Consider the following 18,252-nt stretch of genomic DNA (forward strand, 5'->3'; position numbering starts at 1 on the left):
AATTAATAAAGTGTTGGAATAATTTAGTTAAATTTGTTAGGCAGCGTGACGGAAATGTTACTGCAATGGAGTTGTTCGCACCAACCGCTGATCACTGTTTATTGTAGGTTTAATGGATAAACAACGAATAGTACAAGCAAGAGACCGAGAACATACGATACCCAGGACCAGATACAAGTATCAATGTTGCCATAGGTGTAGGTGCACATATATTATGATGGTGTTGTGCAGTATTATGACGTATACAGAGAATGAGGCTTCGAACGTTCGTTCGTTGTTGCCACGTCACGAAATCGCGCTCGTCCGTGCCGCACATATATATCTATATACATATCATACAGTACTCCTCTTTATACATACTCGCGAAACGCAAATCCCATGCATATTTAATCAGCCAGAATTATGGCTCATCGTGTTGCAGTTTTGCCATTTTCAAGAACCGCCACTCGTACTATATTCACCTACTGTTTTTGAATCATTCAGAGAATTTCATTAAATCCTCAAATAATTCTCTCTATACACCTTTTTACTTTTATTTTTATCAACACAAGGTATTAAATAATCAATTGCATTTTTCCCTGCGATTATTAATAGTTTAATATCTACTGTATTTATGTTTATAAAATTTTTATTTAATAATTTTTTTTTAATTTACGCCAAGAGGGTTTTATAATCCTTTCACGCAATTCCTTCTTTCCCACGCACCTGTTTATGGATTTAATGTAATAATTACATCGACAAATATGTAAATTCAACCACAATCATTATTATAATTATAAAGTCATCATACATAAATAAATAAATAAATAAATAATTTTAGAGAATTTGTAGTTTAAAATTAAGCACAAAAAATTTAATTTACTGAAACTTTTTTAATCATTTAGAGATTCAATTAATACTATCTGAATATACTTTATTGATCGAAAAATAACTTTACGATTCAATTCATTTCAATAATCAATAATTTTAATTACTTTGTGCTCGATTCATAATTATTCATTTTTACTTTCAAGTTACGAATTGGGGTATTGAACAAATGCTGCAATTTTCATTGAATTTTATCTTTGATAATTTACATGGGAATTCATTTTTGTCGATTTGTTCTGAGAAAAAGTCCGACATGTCGCTTATTGGATATTTTAAGAATTTAGTTTTTTTCCACCTAAAAATTTAACTATTTTTTTTTAATTTAATAACTTTAAATTCAATCAAATTTGAAATGTAAATTTTTTCTGAAGTCAATTAAAAACTTTTTTTTTTTAAAACCCGAGTTATTTTTTATCAATTAAATATCATTAGCACAAAAAAAAATTTTATTTCATTTTTATTTGAATAAAAAATCAAGAATTAGCAACTAAAAAAAATGTACAAAGGATAATATTGAAATGATTATGAAACCTAAAGATTAACAAATAGTGTCAGCGATATGATGCAGAGAGAAAAAAATATTGGGCACGGTCTCGTGGGAAAGTAGTCCACTGACAGACTACTTGCTATCATTTCTCCAATCGTCATGTTTACATGCGCCCTAACCTTGGCAGCCCTCAAGGCAGAAGCTTACAATATTATAATCATCATGCTGCCAATCTAGATCACTTCTAGCCTGAACTTTCGCTCTCGCTTTTCCGAGGCTTCTCTCTTTGCTAGCTCGGCGGATGAAGCATTTGAACCGAGAAATTGCGCAAAGATACACTGATAAATCATCGTCATTTCACTTTCTCGATAGTTAATCTTTGAACGAGGATCGTAAATAAATAATATCAAATAGTTTATTATTTTTAATTATCATTATCATAAATCATTATTATTCAATCGTTCAATCCGTATCCTGCAATATGTTTTGCTTGCTTTTGAATAAAGTGAGTTACTTTTAAAAATTTTAATCCTAGATAATTTTTATTCATATATATATAGACTTTTACTCATTACAATTTATATCTATATATGCTTATACCAATTAAAAGTTCCGCTAACTTCGTTTATGCATCAATACCCTTTAATATTTCCTTATTTTAATTATTTTTATATAAAATAAAAAATATAATTAATTTTTTCAGTTTATTGTTCCTGCTTTATAATAATTACAGCATTTACTTTGCGGACTTTATTATAAAAAAAAAAAATCCAACAGATGGCGCGATGGAAAGTTTTCTCGCAACTACTTGGGCAAAAAATAAATTCTGTAAGTTAGAAAGAAGAATTTAATAGGGAATCAAAGAGTTGGCAATACATCAGTTCAGTTTTTATGAACTTAATGATTACACGATTGAAAATATTGAGTAATGGTCACTTTGATCTTTAGTTGAGATAAAAGAGATCTATGTCACGATCTAGTATAGACGTTGCAATATGTTGGGTTAGAAGAATTTTATTGAAAAAGAGTGACAAGACCTAGATGAATCTCGTTAAATAGACTCTGAATTACAATTACACTTTTTTTGTTATTATGTATCACAAAATACAATAAATTGAATTAATAAAAATTTATTATAAATCAATTGATAAATGAAAAATTTCATGACTTTTGTTCAAGTTTATAATATTGCCTATTGATATCATTATTACGATTGTTATGAGTTATGATTATTGATTACAATAAATTTCGATCGAAGTGTTACAAGTTTTTTGTAGATAAAGATGATAAATGTCATTACTAAAATATTCAAATTCATATTTTTTCTTTTCTTTTGTTTTATGAATTAAAGTCATTAGATAGTAACTTAGATAGACTTTGCTTTGAGATAACGTTACACAGTAAAAAATTTTACGTTATTGCGTCAAAAAATTTTGTGTTAAAAATTATTGTGTTAAATATTTAACACTTTTATACGTAAATTTAACATTTAGTGTGTTAAATTAACACAGGAAAGTGTTAAATTAACACAAAAAATTGTTAAGTATTTAACATAAAAATTTTTAACACAAAATTTTTGGACGCATTGACGAAAAATTTTTTACTGTGTACTTTTCTTATTCTTATTGTCTTATTATTATTATCATTTTCATTACTGTTCAACTACTTTTATTATTACTATGTATTCATTTATATGTAATGCCCTTAGGGAGCTAAGGCTTCAGAGTCTAAAATTTTGATAAATAAATAAATAAATATCATTTTTTTATAAAATCTATTTATTACAGTGTTCCCCCCCCCCCTTCACCCCCAAGATATTTAGCTCTGTCGCAATTTTTTCATTAGTAACTAACAAGAGAAAAAAAGATAACTTATTATATCTTAGTGAGGGAGCACTGTAACGAAGTTTGGGGATAGCGTGAAGAAATAGTAAATTTTGAAGAATACAGATACACTGATAAAAAAATTAACTTGAACCAAGAATGTCATTTTGTAAAAAATGACTTTCTTGAGTCAAGAGAATAAATTCTTGAGTCAAGAAATTATTCTTGAATCAAGTAAATTTTTCTTGTTTCAAGAATTTATTTTCTTTCGACTCAAAAAAATCATTTTCTTTAAAATGGTATTCTTGGTTCAAGATTTTGGCTCTTAAGTCAAGTTAATTTTTTTATCAGTGTAGGCTAGAATAGTTACAAGATGTGACGAAAATAATCACATAAGATGCATTTTTCTAAAATTTTTTAAATAAAAATTTACTTACAAAAAAATACTCTGTACACTGAAAAAAAAAATTCATCACGCTCATAATTTCAAGGAACTATTTCTTTAATTAATTTTATTTGATCCTACGTTAGTGTCGATTTTTTCAGCTTCATTTATATCTACTCTTCAATTTTCATTTCATAATTCCTTTTCCGTCCAATTTTATTACTAAGCAAAATAATATTACAAAATCACGGTCTAAAATAGAAATAAATTCGCTAATAAATTAAAATAAGTATCAATAAATATATCAAATAAGCAAAACTTCCAGGACATGATAATTGACGTAATAAAATGACGTAAAGAGATAGTAAAAATAACAAGAGGCTGAATTTATTCAGCAGGATATAAAAGTTAAGTGATTATAAAAGTAGCCGTACATGCATGAGTCTGCAAAATACTTGTAGATATAGATATAGATGTATAGAAAAATATAATATACATAAGAAGAATAAGCAAAGGAGATCTGGCAGGTTGAAGATAGGAGAGCTGATTCCTAGTCAATTTCCCAAGCTAATTCACATGATGTGGTGATGTTATTATTGGGCGATAGAGTGACTGAAAAGCAATATAAAATAACACAGCAGGGATAAAGAAAGAACTAAAGATCCGGTGAAGCAGACCCAAGACATACCCGGGTGCGACGTGACACTAAAGCAACCATCGAAGCACGGCATGTATATGCATGATGTAACAGCCCAACGAGTTGAGCTCTCGTCCCGGTGTTGCGCTCATACTCTAGACAACTCGCTTTGCTTGCACACTACACGCCGTTGTTACTCGCCTATTTTTTTATCCTGTTGCTTTTTTTTAGTCGATATTTTTTCTTCCTTTTCTTTATTCTATCCCTCGTACGTTCCCCCACGATCTGCGAAGGATGTTAGTACACGCTCCCGTGCAACCCAAAGCAACAAGAGAATGGGCGCACACCCACTGCTCCGATTACGAGGGACAGTGAACGTTTCTTTTCTGCCAAGTATGGCTATGTACAAGCGATGATGTTTGTAAGCTGAAAAAGAGTTCTCTCAGCATTATGCTGCAATATTAATCTTATATATTGTATTTTTATTCATTATTATATCCAGCGGGTTCAATTTTTCTCTAATTCATATCTAATTAACTTTGAATAGTATATTATTTTCAAGAAAAAATTCACTTGTGCCAACTTTTTAGGGAAAAACTTTTTTTTTTTCTTCTTAATTTACTGAAATAAAAAAATTCTGCACCGGTTATAATTATTTCAAGTTCAAGTTTTAAAGATCTAGTTAATCGCAACAATTTAAAAATTGTAAATTTTAATTGACAGAAAGTCTAACGCGTTATTATGGAGAATTTTAAAATTTACATCATTTTTAGTAGATTTCATAGAAATTGTCAGGACTATAGTGTCTACAATTAGCAACGGATCTCCACCAAACTCAACATACTTACTCTACAGATAAATGCCGGAGTCAAGTTCGAAGATGAGCTTAATCGGTCAAGTAATTTAGAAATGCCGGGATTTCAAAATTTTTAAAATCTTGAAAATTCATTTTTCTTCACTTTCTTACTCGAATAACTTTTGAATGGGATAACTTATTGAATCTCTGTAAATTTCATATGAAAGCTCTTTAAATAAGCTTCAATTTAAATACTATATCATATGTATAGTCTCAAAATTATATATATCCTATTCTGCTATACCAATTATGAAATTTGCTGTTGCACTATTTTTTTTTTTTTTTTTTTTTTTGTATATAATCCTAGTAGATTTTTTTTCTATTCATCATAAAATCTACTTCCATTTCGGCTGCCGAATGGCCTTTTTTATGATCACAGACTTTTTTTGGACCCAAAAGATTCAATACACGGAAAAAAGAAAACTCGAAAAATTACAGCATATAATGTAATTATTACAGATTTTATAAGAATTACATAGTAGAATGAAATATTCACATTGAAAGCTCTAAATGTTAAGTTAAAAAATTGAATTTAGAAAAATGTTATTTCAAACTGTAATTTTTCGAGTTTTCTTTTTTCCGTGTATTTAACCTCTAAAAAGGGCCGATTTGTTAAACTACAAATTTCATTTGGCATTCTCTTGATTTTTTGATATTTTTAGGTCTTTAACTTCCCAAAAGTTGCGTTATCAGGAAAAAATCAATAAAATAATAAAATTTCTATAAAATTCACTAAAATCTGTCATTTTATAATTTTTTCTAATCTTCCTGATGATAAATTTTGAGTACTAGATTCAATAAATCTTCAAAAATTTATTTTGTAACATTTTTAATCGCCGATGATCATGAGCAATAACAACCCTTCCTTTGATCTAGATGAGTCCCGTTTAAAACCAAAGGACAAAATATTAAAAACATTTAGTTATAGAGTTGATCGGTTATTTTGAGCTCGTGTAATCTCTCTGAATTTCAGAAGAGCACTCTACGGTGCGTTAAACGGGAAAACAGTTGAAAAAAATGATATTCGGGTTGGTCGTAGAGAGAAGTATCGGTGGATTCTGGCAGGTTCAAGAGACCGGGTGTTTATAGCGTGCGATTAAATTCGTTGAAACGTATGATCGTCGAAAGGTTTTTCATTTTTTTCTGTTTTAGTTTTTTTTTTTTTACAAAGCTCTGAGTATCCAGTATGACACACAAACGTTTCTATGTGCATTGATACATCTACGATCTATATATGTTTATATTTATGTACATAAAATACAGTACATTTACATGCACAGAGGTAAAAGGGGTACAAAATTTCGTCTGCGAGCTATTCAGTAAAATAGAGTCGATAGGAACGTCAAGCGACACGTTTTAGTCAGGAAAAGCGTATTAAAATGTGAATACCGGACCGTCGAAATTGCATTCGTGATATATCTACAATAATAATTTCGAAACAAAAAATTCCGTTTTATGTTTTATCACTATTAGTTTTTTTTTACATTCACTTCGAAATTTAATCATAAGTTGTAAGCTACAAGTTTTAACTCTCAAGAAATTAATTATTCAGTAAATACATCTACATGAGAAATTTATTACAAATCTTATTTCCCATTGCATGCATTTATTTCCATATCCGTTAACTTTGTTGGTAAGATATCGCAACAAAAAAAATATTTACTTTTTATTTTTAATCCCCTTCAGATGTTGGATAACTTTTTATATCCGATATCGTGCTTCAAACTTTGACAACATTTTGATTTGCCAACTTCGATTACATTTTAAACTCGACTGTGTGCACGGAGAAAAAAATTATTAATGTCTGGCATACATAAATTAATGTTGTATAGAGTAGATAATCAATGTTTGGAGAAATGAACGCCGGAATTACAATATTTATATAACTATTCAAAGAACAATCACTTTTTATTGAATAACAAAAATATTCCACATTCATATCCATATTCCATATCTCGCACTCACTCGGAACTCACTCGATAATTAAGCTATTGAATTAGCCAACTCCTTTCCATCCGCTTTTTGCATACTCGAGACTTTCGAGAACGCATGAATTACAAGTGTAATAAGTTATAGTGTATTACTAATAACAATTAAAAAAAAAAATTAATCTTTTTATTTGATTTTTTTATCAATATGATTAAAGACTATCATAAATATTTTTTGATGATAAAATAAGTTTTTTTTATGAAAAAAAAATTAAGTCGGTTTAAGAGGGAAATTTTTAAACTATAATAATCATTTTAATCTTCATAATCTTGATGTAAGGAGAAAAAATCTTGAATCAAGTAAAATTTACTTAATGACAAAAAATGACAAAATTTAAATGACAAAAAATTTCTTGATTCAAGAATTTTTATCCTCACATCAAGATCATGAAGATCTTCAAAATGATTTTTTTGAACCAAAAAAATCATTTTTTAAAAGGGAACACCACTGTGACGCACTGATAGAAGGATTTATTTGTATTAAAAAATATTTGTTAATAGTTAACAAATCATTTATTAGAGACCACTTTTTAGTATTAAAGAAATATTTCTTAGTATTTATAATGATTTATTTGTATTTAATAAATCTGATATTCATTTATTAAATATTAATAAATCTTTTTAAATACTAAAAAATATTTGTTAAGGACTAAAAAGTGGTCTCTAATAAATGATTTGTTAAATATTAACAAATATTTTTAACTACAAAAAAATCCTTCTATCAGTGCGGTCGAAAAAAAAGGTGATTTCCGAAAATTTTTTCAACAGGGAAAATAGATACAGGAATTTGGGGATCTGATTTTTATTTTATTAAGGGGACATTAAAAATTTTCTCATAATTTTTACTGTTTTTTTTTCTTTTTTTTTTTTTTTTTTTAACTCGGCTAAAAAAAATCTTAAAAATCAAAATTTTGTATGTGCAACGATAGCTACATCTTTACTGATTAAAAAGCAATTTGGGTTTTTATTTTTAGATGATCCGTTTTTGAGCGATCGATGCGACCATAAAAGGGGAAATTTTTTCTAGTGCTCTACGAGATTGTTAATAACTTTGTAATAATTAAATATTTTTTAATAAAAATTTAGGGTAAAAATCTTTCATGTACTCTTAATAAAAAAAAAAAAAAATCCGATCCTCAAATTCCTTGATTTTCTCTGTCAAAAAAATTCCCGAAAATCACCTTTTTTTTGACCACCATAGTGGTGTTCCCCTTAAATCAAGTTAATTTTTTTATGCACTGAAGAAAATTAACTTCTAATACGAAAAAAATTATTGAACCAAGAAAATAATTTTGAAAAGTTTCATTCTCTTGAAACAAGATGAAAAATTCTTTAACTAAATAAAATTTACTTAAGCCGAGAAAAGTTTCTTAGTTTAAAAATTTTTCCACTGAAATTAAGAAGATGAAGTTCTTAAAAATTGTTTACTTGATCCAAGTAAATTTTTTTTTGTGTGTAAAGGTAAATTTAATATAAATTATTTGTTTTTGGTAAAATATATCAGTCAGAGATAACTGATGTTATCCAACATGAAATTTGGTATGTAACTTTGATTAATAAATGGAAAGCGATCAGAGAGCTCCTTGATAAACGGATAAAGTGGTTTATAATTACAGATGACGTAATGTTTCAATGTATAATCGGGATGGAAACGGAGGGCAGTCTTGTGGGTTTGATGGCTACGTAGGTTGTTATAGTTCAGTAGCATGTAGTACAGTTTTGAGTATATACTATTATATAGAATGAAGCCGAAGTTACGGGATAGAGAATCAAGTGGTAGCTAACAGTTAGGGCGTTTAGCGAAATGCAAACCCACTAGAGTAAATACACATATGCAAACAGAGTTTGGTGATGATAGGAGAGAAAGAGGAGCGAGTGTATATACCGCGGGCAATATTGGATGCGATACCGGTTGCGCATTACGTTAAATCACTGTGAGAGTGCCCCCGCCCGTTTGCCGACGATCGTTTATTGCATTTCCAATGGATTGACCATTTTTTATTCTCTGGTTCTTTTCATGTGCTTCATGCACCCAAAAATGTATAATATTACTTCTTCTATACACTGTAAAAAAAACCGGTGTGAGTCCATGCGGTGTACGGTGTTAAAAATTCCGGTGTTAAATTCAACACCGAAATCGGTGTAGCAGTAACACCGTTCGCGGTTTAAATATTTTTTTTCGGTGTTAAATCGGTGTTATAAATTTTCCGGTGTTGATAATATTTGAACTAACACAATTTTTATAATTAAACTTTTTATGTTTAATAATTGAAAATAAATAATCAAAAAAAGTTAGTATTTAATTTAGAAAGTTTAAAATAATAAAATATTAAGTAGATAAAAATTTTTGATTAAAATAAATACACTGTAAAAAATTTCGATGTAAAAATGGACCCGGAGCACTTTACACGGCTGTGTAGCGTGAAATAATGGTGTGAAATTCTCTCGGTGTAAATTTTCGATCCGTGTTACTTTAACACCATTATTAAAGGACAATTTTGGGAGATCATATAAATAATCGGAAACTTAAAAATAGTGCATTTTAGTAATTATTTCATAACTTTCAAGTATTTTTCTTAAGATTTTCGGAATAGTTCTAAGATAATTTTAGAATCAATGCAATTTATTTGAAGCAATTTAGTTGAAATTTTGTCCTTAAATTTTATGTGGAACCTTTTTTGAATATTCTTAAAACATTTTTTTAACTATTTGAGAACAAATTTTGAAAACTTTTGAGAAATTTTTCGGAAATTTTTGAGACAATTTTGGAACATTTCTTAGACAGTTTTAGAGTGTTTTTACAACAAATTTGAAATATCTTTAGAACAATTTTACGACAATTTTGAACGTTTTTTAAATGATTTTCATAGAGATAATATATTTTTTCACAGCTGTAGATTTTTCATGTTTAAAGCATCCATTATATTGTGAGAAACATCATGGTTACGATAAAAATAATTATTATATTGCTCCTAAACATATAATATTGTAAATATTATTTAATTTGTTGTACAACATTCATTAAATCGATTTCTGCGTAATTTAATAAATTGAAAATTCTTAAATAATTGTTACTTATCTCATTTTGATAAATATTTAATATTAATTTTGTTTTATGTATCATGTAATATTCATACTCCGATATGGTGTAAATTTATTCTACTGTTACACCGGATTTTTAACACCGCAAAAGAGCACCGCTACACTGGTGTTAATTCACAGGTGTTACATAGCGGTGTTAAAATGAGTCCATTTTAACACCGCTTTTTTTACAGTGTATACTCTGACAATTTGCTCATTGCGAGCTCTAAATTTTCATCAATAATCAAGACGAACAAAGAAATAATTACGAATTCGAAAGTTGGCTATTTAGGAATCAAAGATTCGAAAAATCAATTAACCAGGAATCAATTAGAGTTAAACAATTTAATTTACGCATACCATTGAGTGGAGCACGCGAACATTCCACCCAATTGAGGAGAGACAAGAGAATGCAACAGAGCTGGCATACGTCCGTATAAATGGATGGGAGCATCAGAAAAATCGAGCACGATGGTTGAGAGAAAGAGAAACATTGACGTAAGCCGATAGAATCGGACATCGATTATTCATCAGCTGCTAACAAGACTTCTACCAAGTTTAAGGCACATGCCATTAAAGGTTCACCGTTGAGGAATATTTACCTAACTCAAGATGCTATTAATTCAAATAGATTCTTCTTGGAATTCTAAGTCGAATATTTGTACTCGAAAAAATATTAATCTTGTAACTTTGCATTGGATATATTTCCAAATTTGTTACCCTTGCCTAGAATTATGTGAAATCGAAGATATAGTTTGACTATTACATCGAAGTAATACGGAAGGCATTGCTGTGCCAAGAAAACATTCAAAATAATATCCTTGCTCTTTTGGTCAATTTATGGGGCCGTTTATTATTCGTTTGACTTATTTGGACAGGATATTCTTTTAGAAATTGCATATATGCTTTCAATAATGGTCGATTTTATCTAGATTTTTTTATGGTGTTGGATCTGGAGAGAAACTTGGATACTGAAGCATAAATATGAAAAACTACCAATTTTTACCAATAACTAGATGGATTATAAAAGATTTTGATCAAAATTTTCTTTCAGATTCAAAACGGTTAGAAAATCTGGATAGAAATTTTACATGCAAGTTTAAAGTGTGCTTAATGTTCTATTTTGAACTTTGAAAATCTAATAGCCTATCTTATTTACACTGACAAAAAAAAACTAGATTTACTTCAAGGACAAAGTTGTTTAAAGCAAAGCCGATGTAATTTAGTAAACATTGAGTTAAAAAAGGCACGAAAATGGGATGACGATGGGTATAAAGGGTAGGTAGATTAATACGAAAACTAAATTCCAGCGCCTTTAGTTGACTTGTTTGTTGTTTACCCTTGTTTGCATTCCACTATGAGGTTTCAATACAGTACCGTTGTACTCAGTACTATTTTATACTTTATCTTTGTGATGATACCCGGCTATGGCGCCCAACTCACTTTTAAGCACTCAACGTTTTATGCATACGTTTAACCTTTTGGCTTTTTTTTCATTATTCTCATAAGTATTTTTAAGTTTTCGATTGAGCAATTAAGCACTTTTACTCTCGAGATTAATTTAGTCTCAGAGGGGTGGGTTAACCTAAACTGGATATATCTCGTCTACTTAGTTGAATTTTGTGGTCCAGCTTTAAACTTATCCGGATTAGGAGAGATCATTTCATTACATTGAACGATCATGATCCACTAAAAGGGAAACGTCAAAGAGATGCTTCTGCTTAGTTTCAGTAAGAAATCTAAATTTATCTGCTTAATTAACAATCCCAGATGGTAGATATCATTAAACATTTTCGTTATTAAAATCTCTGGGGTACGATACAAAATAAGCATCGAATTTATGTGTACTTTCCATAATCACCAAATGTTATGATCAAATTTATATTTGATATGAAACTTTTCACAGATCTGATCACTGTTATTGATCATACCTCAATTACAGAATTAATTAAAGCAATAATGATTGTACTAATTGATATGAACCATGTACTGGCGAATCCGAATTGAAGATAAATTGTAAATCAACGATTTATTTTATCAAAGTAACCCGAGACTTATTAAATCGAAGAGTGCTTTAGAATCTAGATTACTTTTATTTAGCTATATATCTGAACAAATCTCGTAAATTCTTGAGTGTCGAGTGTCTTAGTGTCCTGTTCAGTATAACACAGCACTCAGAAAAAATTATTGTTAAAATCATTATAATTCAAGTAAAGGATATTATGAAAAATTAATTTGTTTTATAGTCAGATTGGTTAAATTTATGTTTAACGATCATAAAATTTGGAAAACTATTTTAGTTACCGGCCAATGGTAAAGTCACATCACGATGTCATAAAATGGAGAGAGGAATTCATCAACTGTTGATAAATTATGTCGATTAGTAAATGTAACTAACTAGGCCATAAAAATTGAGATATATTAAATTTATTAAATTAATAGATATATTAAAAATGTTACTCGGGGTGGCAAAAAAAAAAGTTTTTTAAGTTTGAGTTTTCACTGAAAAAAAAGTTCAAGTCCTATCGTAATATGTTTAAGCGTATGGCTTATACAAATGGCGCGTTTAACATGGGTATAAGATATATATTTAAACTATTGCTATAGGACTTATACTTTTTTTCAGTATTTAATATTAATATCACGGCAATTTTTGATTTTTTTTTCTGAATAAATTTAGACAATTTTTTGGATAAATTCAACATTAAATTAGAAAATAAAATTTTTTCTATGCTCTAAATATAAATATTTTATCCAAGCGAAATATAATGTAATTTAAAAATATATAAAGATGTAATGACGGAATAGAGCTTTTACGAGGATACTGATGAAATTATTACGTAGATCGATGTGATATTAATAATGCGATTATGAGTGCAACATTAAAGTGGCAGTAAAGTAAGTGGGTAAGAAGCGTTTTGGCTTTGCTTTGATGTAGTTAAATATCAAGTACTATCGAAATTCCAACTCCATATACATCTGGATTTGTTCCTCACTTGGACAGCACGCTGGTCCTTTTGGACACTAAATAATTAGGGCAGACAGTTGGTGGTTCCAAGCTATTTAAAGTCCTAGAAATAGACTAATTGGTAAATTACTATTTCGAGTGAGATGCTTGTAACTCGATAATTGTTTTTGCTCAATAGTTTAGCCCTCGTGAAATCAAACTAAACCGGTAATTGAACTTTAAGGTATTATCTCAATCTATGTACATATATCACAAAATATTTGTATTTGTAAGTCTTTAGCTCAGGGCTCTCGGTTGGCATATTCGCTCTTGGGCAAGTTAAATGTACGACACTCTACTTGACTCGCTCTTCCTCCTTATTTGATCCTTCATCCTCTCTATCTCTTATCCTCATCCTCATCCTCTCTATTACTACACTAATGACCTGACGAATTCAATTAAGTAATACAGTTACATCAGTGTTGGTGTAGTTGCAGAGCAGTAGCTCGACGAACGGCTTTGATTTTTTAAAAGCCAAGTAACTCGCAACCGAGTTGTTTCTAAATTGTCGCTAAAGATTTTAATTGCAAGGATATATATACCGGATAAATGAAAGCTTAACTAAACCTATATAGATTTATATGAGTGTAGAAAAAAAAATATTAATTAAAAACATGAAAAACTATCTGTTGTAAATAAAGTTCAACTTTTTAAATTAAAACTTTTAAATGTGTAGGTTTCAGTTCTAAGATTTTTTTCCATTCAAATAGAAGCTTTTTTCCATTTTAAAGTTTCCCTGGTTTTCCTTTTTTTGCCAAAAAGTCTAGGTTTATTCTGCGCATATTGTCGTGCGATTTATGTATGCGCAGTAATTCATCGTCACTATCCGGCCGAAATAGCTCAGTTGGGAGAGCGTTAGACTGAAGATCTAAATGTCCCCGGTTCAATCCCGGGTTTCGGCAATTGTTTTTTTTTATTTTTGTTTTAAATATTATTTTAAATATTTATTTAAATTCAAATAAAAAGGCCACTTGAAAATTTTGTACTAGAATATATCTGCAGATAGAATCTATTTCTACACTATTATTTAATTCTTTTTATTAAATTAAATTTTAGAAAAATTAATAAAATTATTATTTAAGCTGTTTCGATCCAACATTGGTGTCACTACTATGAAAGATTCAACTCACTACCATCTCAGATTAAACTGAGCCCCATCTAATTATTTTTTTTTCCGTGAATTATTTTCAAGTCAAAAAGAAAAAATATGAAATACGCATCATGCCAGTATATTATGTAAACTTTATAATAGTAATAATTGTTAAACGGTGGATTTAAAAATAAAACTTTCGTTGAGATAAACAATATCATTTGATTTAATTCATTTTTTTCAATTACAATACTAAGAATTAATACTTTTTATAAATTGATGAAGAATTATAAGGAAGTAAAATTTATTTATTTATCTATATGGTATTTTTCAAAATATTTTTTAAATAATTTCACTTTTATAATTTTTTATCAATAAAATAGTTACAATAGTTCTATTAAAATTATTTTAATCTATAATTTTTACAAGTAAAATATATTAGTATTTTTTCCAATTTAGAAGTTATAAGAAACACGTGGTTTTAGGTCAACTATTCATCAAACACTTTCATATGAATTATCATTTTAAAAGAAGCTTTAAAGAAGTACAAGCGCTAGGCGGGATGGGGATAGATCGACTCTAGCGCGGTAAGTGGAAAGCAGTAATCATATGATTTTTCTCAATATATAAATATACATTCAACATTGGCTAATGGCGGCATTTATTTTTCTTTTAATTAATACACTTTAATTAGTCGGGCAAGTGTAAATTTTTTTGAATTAAATTTATCACTAATGTACTTACTTTCATCCATAAGTTTTTTAAAAATATTCACCGACAGTTTTACGAGAAAAATACAGAAATTTATCAATGTTTGGAGGTTACCCTATAAAACCAATGTTAAATTGCTCAACTTTAAAGTTAATTATTTATTTAAATGATCGGGCAATCTCCTTCAAATTTTCGGAATTTGTTTAGACATATTTAAACTTCATATTAAAAAAAAATCAAGTCTTTTATCAAAAGTTGCCTTGGTGCTCGTACTTCCTTAATAGAAAAAGAAATATTTTTTGGAAAATTGATTATTCTTTATAAAAATTTTTCACTACTGAATTTTTTCACAAGCTAATTTGGGACTCATTAGATTTGACTGAAAAAAAAGAGGAAATTTTGTAGATAAACACGCATGAACATCGATTGGTTGAACAATTCGACAATCACAGAAAAATAGTAGTAGTTTAAATAAAAACGGTAAATTAAAAGCTACTGGTAGGTTTACATGGACGTATATGGAAAAATCCTAGTGTATTTGTGTAAACACATGTATCGAGAGCGTTAACCGGAGCCAGCCAATCAATCTGTCATTTGTAATCAATTAAAAGGCAATAAGCTAGACTCTGATTGAACAGTAGAGCGACTAGGAGCACGAAACACCGTGCAGAATAGAGAGCCATACCTCCACCAAGGGTAACTCCAGAAGTGAGGGGGGTTGTATGTACCATGGACAATAATAGAGGGTTATTAGCTGCAATCCACCACCACTAGTTTACTTCTGTTTCATAATGGATTGAATGTATAATATTCAGTCAACAAATATCCTGGATTACTATTGACCAATTTTTTAGTCCAACTCTACTCCCATGAGAAATTTTATTTGGTTGTTTACTGATCAAAAGTCCTTTTATAAATATGATAAATCAATAGGATACTTTTGAATTTTTGTGTAAAAAATTTAAGTTGAAAATTCTGATGGTCAATTTTTTATAATAAATCTTGGATGATGAATTGCAGGCAGTACAAATAAAAAAACAGCTGAAAATAAAATTTAGAGGCTCTATTCACATATTTATAATCCTGAAAAATTATATTTTAATTATTGATAAATATTTAGCTGGAATAAATTTAATTTATCACATGAAATTCAAGAGCAAATTGAATTAGTCTGAAACTTTAATTTACGATAAAACCAAAGTCTGTCAAAATTGAACGATTGAATTGTTTTACTTGAAAAAACAATTTAAGGTGAATGTGAATAGTAGTAAAAAATTCAAAGAGAAGACCACTTGCATTCAAGATGTGCGACATTTATACATAAAAAAAAAAAAAAAAAAGTCGACATTTCGGATAATAAGATTTATGAAAAGCATGTTTTTCGTCAGGTCTTATTCAATAGAATATAAATATAATATTTCCCATGTTTCTATCATACCACGTAGGTAACGGGTTTCTGCGAGAGTTTCTCGGCATTTTCCCGGTAAAACGTAAAATTTTCTCGGTTAAATTCGTTTCTCTATTTTATTACCGAATTGTATCTCACGTGCGAATCGTGAACGAACAAACGGTCGTTTATTTTAGTGCGATCAAGTTTGAGGAGGTGAATAAAAGGAGCTCGAAAAGAAGAAGAAGAAGAAGAAGAAGGAAGAACTGGTGCGCTGTACTAAGCCGAGGAAGAAATGATCTAGGTGGAAAATGTAATGCCAGGTTTTAAACAAGACCAGCCAAATTTTATGTGGGTGTATAAGCCAAGTGAGAGTTTATGGGAGGGTAATTCGAATGAACGAACCAAGTGAGTTTGACGAAGCTCTTACCTCAACCTCTTAAAGCTCCTCCTTCTTCTTGTGCCCGCAATACTGCGAGGCTACCTTCGCTTAGTAGAGCAACAGAGAAAGACTCCTCTGTGTATTTCATATGACACTCTAGATATCTTAGGAATTTCTGAACACATGGAAACTCCTCCTCACCGAGCAGAGGTGAACTACGTTAGAGACCGACAAATTTTGCGGTGTCGCTGATGCCATAGGAGGTTACACTTCCGAGGAAGCGGAAGGCATTGCATATATTCTCAGCTCAGAGCTATGCTATACATCTGGACAACCCTCCGCTCATTTCATACTCAGCTGTCTAGTCCACTCTATTTTTCACCGTGACGTTTCATTCCTAAGACTGTATATCTTATTTTATGGAGGCTACATTTTGTTGTTGCTTTAGTTTTTAATGATCAAAGCTACATACAGTCATCGTATTTTTCTGGCAGAATTGGTCGGTAAATTTTTTTGCTGGTTAAATATTCAAAAAAATTATATTTTTTGAGTTGAATTTTCGAGGAAATTTTCATAGTTTATTATATAAAAAATTTTTATTTTAGTTAAATTTAATTTTTAGATTTAGTAATGATTCGTGTCATTGAAAATGAGGATGGAACAAGCTTTTAATCACGGAACTGTCATGTTGCTCATTGATGTCATGTTTATGTCAACTAAAGAGTTAATGTAAACAAGTGAACAGTTTGATACTAAATTATGGATTAAATTATAAAATAAAAGGACTACTTTATGAGCAATTTTTTGAATTTTATCAATATTTTTCAATATAATTAAAAAATGAAAATAAATTCAAATCTAAAGGCTTAGAAGACTGATTTTTACTTTCAAAAACTAAATTAAAAACTAAATTTTTTTTTTAGTTTCTCAAAGCATAATTTATTATTTTAGTCGAACAAATTTTGATAATTAAAATTTGTTTTATTAATATTCAAATATTTCAGGGACCAAATCAATAAAACTAAAGATTAAGGTCAAAAAAAGTGGGCTTTCTTATATATAAATTTACTTACAAACTTATTTAATTACTAATTTTTAAAGTTTGGCAGCATATATAATTGAAATAGAAAGGAAAGATGTGAGGACTAAATCTATTTATCCAAGAGAGGACTTAAGAAAAGTTAATTAACAAATAAAGAACCCGCAGTAAGTTAAGAAGCAAAACCTTCTCCCTCGAAGCAGTTGGGCACCTTTCGCGCTCAAGTTAAAAGTCACAAAATAAATTGTAGATCGCGATGCAATTAGAAGAGCTAGCCAACAAAAATTCATCGTAATTACGTCTTTTCACTCAATTTAAACTCAGCTCGCTCCAGTTTTACTCGTCGATTAGCTCTCAAATAAAATAACGCGGTCGCATTTTAACATATCTATTTTCTATTGCGCGTTCAGAAAATTTTTTATGAGCGATGCAATAGTTAATATACAACTCTGAAAAATAAAATAGGAGCAATAAAGGCAAATAGATGAGAGATGAGTTGACCGGAATAAATT

The 18,252-nt window shown here is 29.3% G+C and overlaps 1 protein-coding gene and 1 non-coding gene across 2 annotated transcripts in view; one reads left to right on the plus strand and one right to left on the minus strand.

Moving 5' to 3' along the window:
• Positions 1-18,252, minus strand: part of LOC123264780 (RING finger protein 17) — a 136,282-nt gene that overhangs the window by 76,177 nt on the left and 41,853 nt on the right. The window lies entirely within an intron of this gene.
• Positions 13,961-14,033, plus strand: Trnaf-gaa. The gene has a single exon. It is a non-coding gene; the product is annotated as a tRNA-Phe (tRNA).

This window comes from Cotesia glomerata, linkage group LG5 (assembly GCF_020080835.1).
Source record: "Cotesia glomerata isolate CgM1 linkage group LG5, MPM_Cglom_v2.3, whole genome shotgun sequence".
In the NCBI taxonomy this organism is placed as follows: Eukaryota; Metazoa; Arthropoda; class Insecta; order Hymenoptera; family Braconidae; genus Cotesia; species Cotesia glomerata.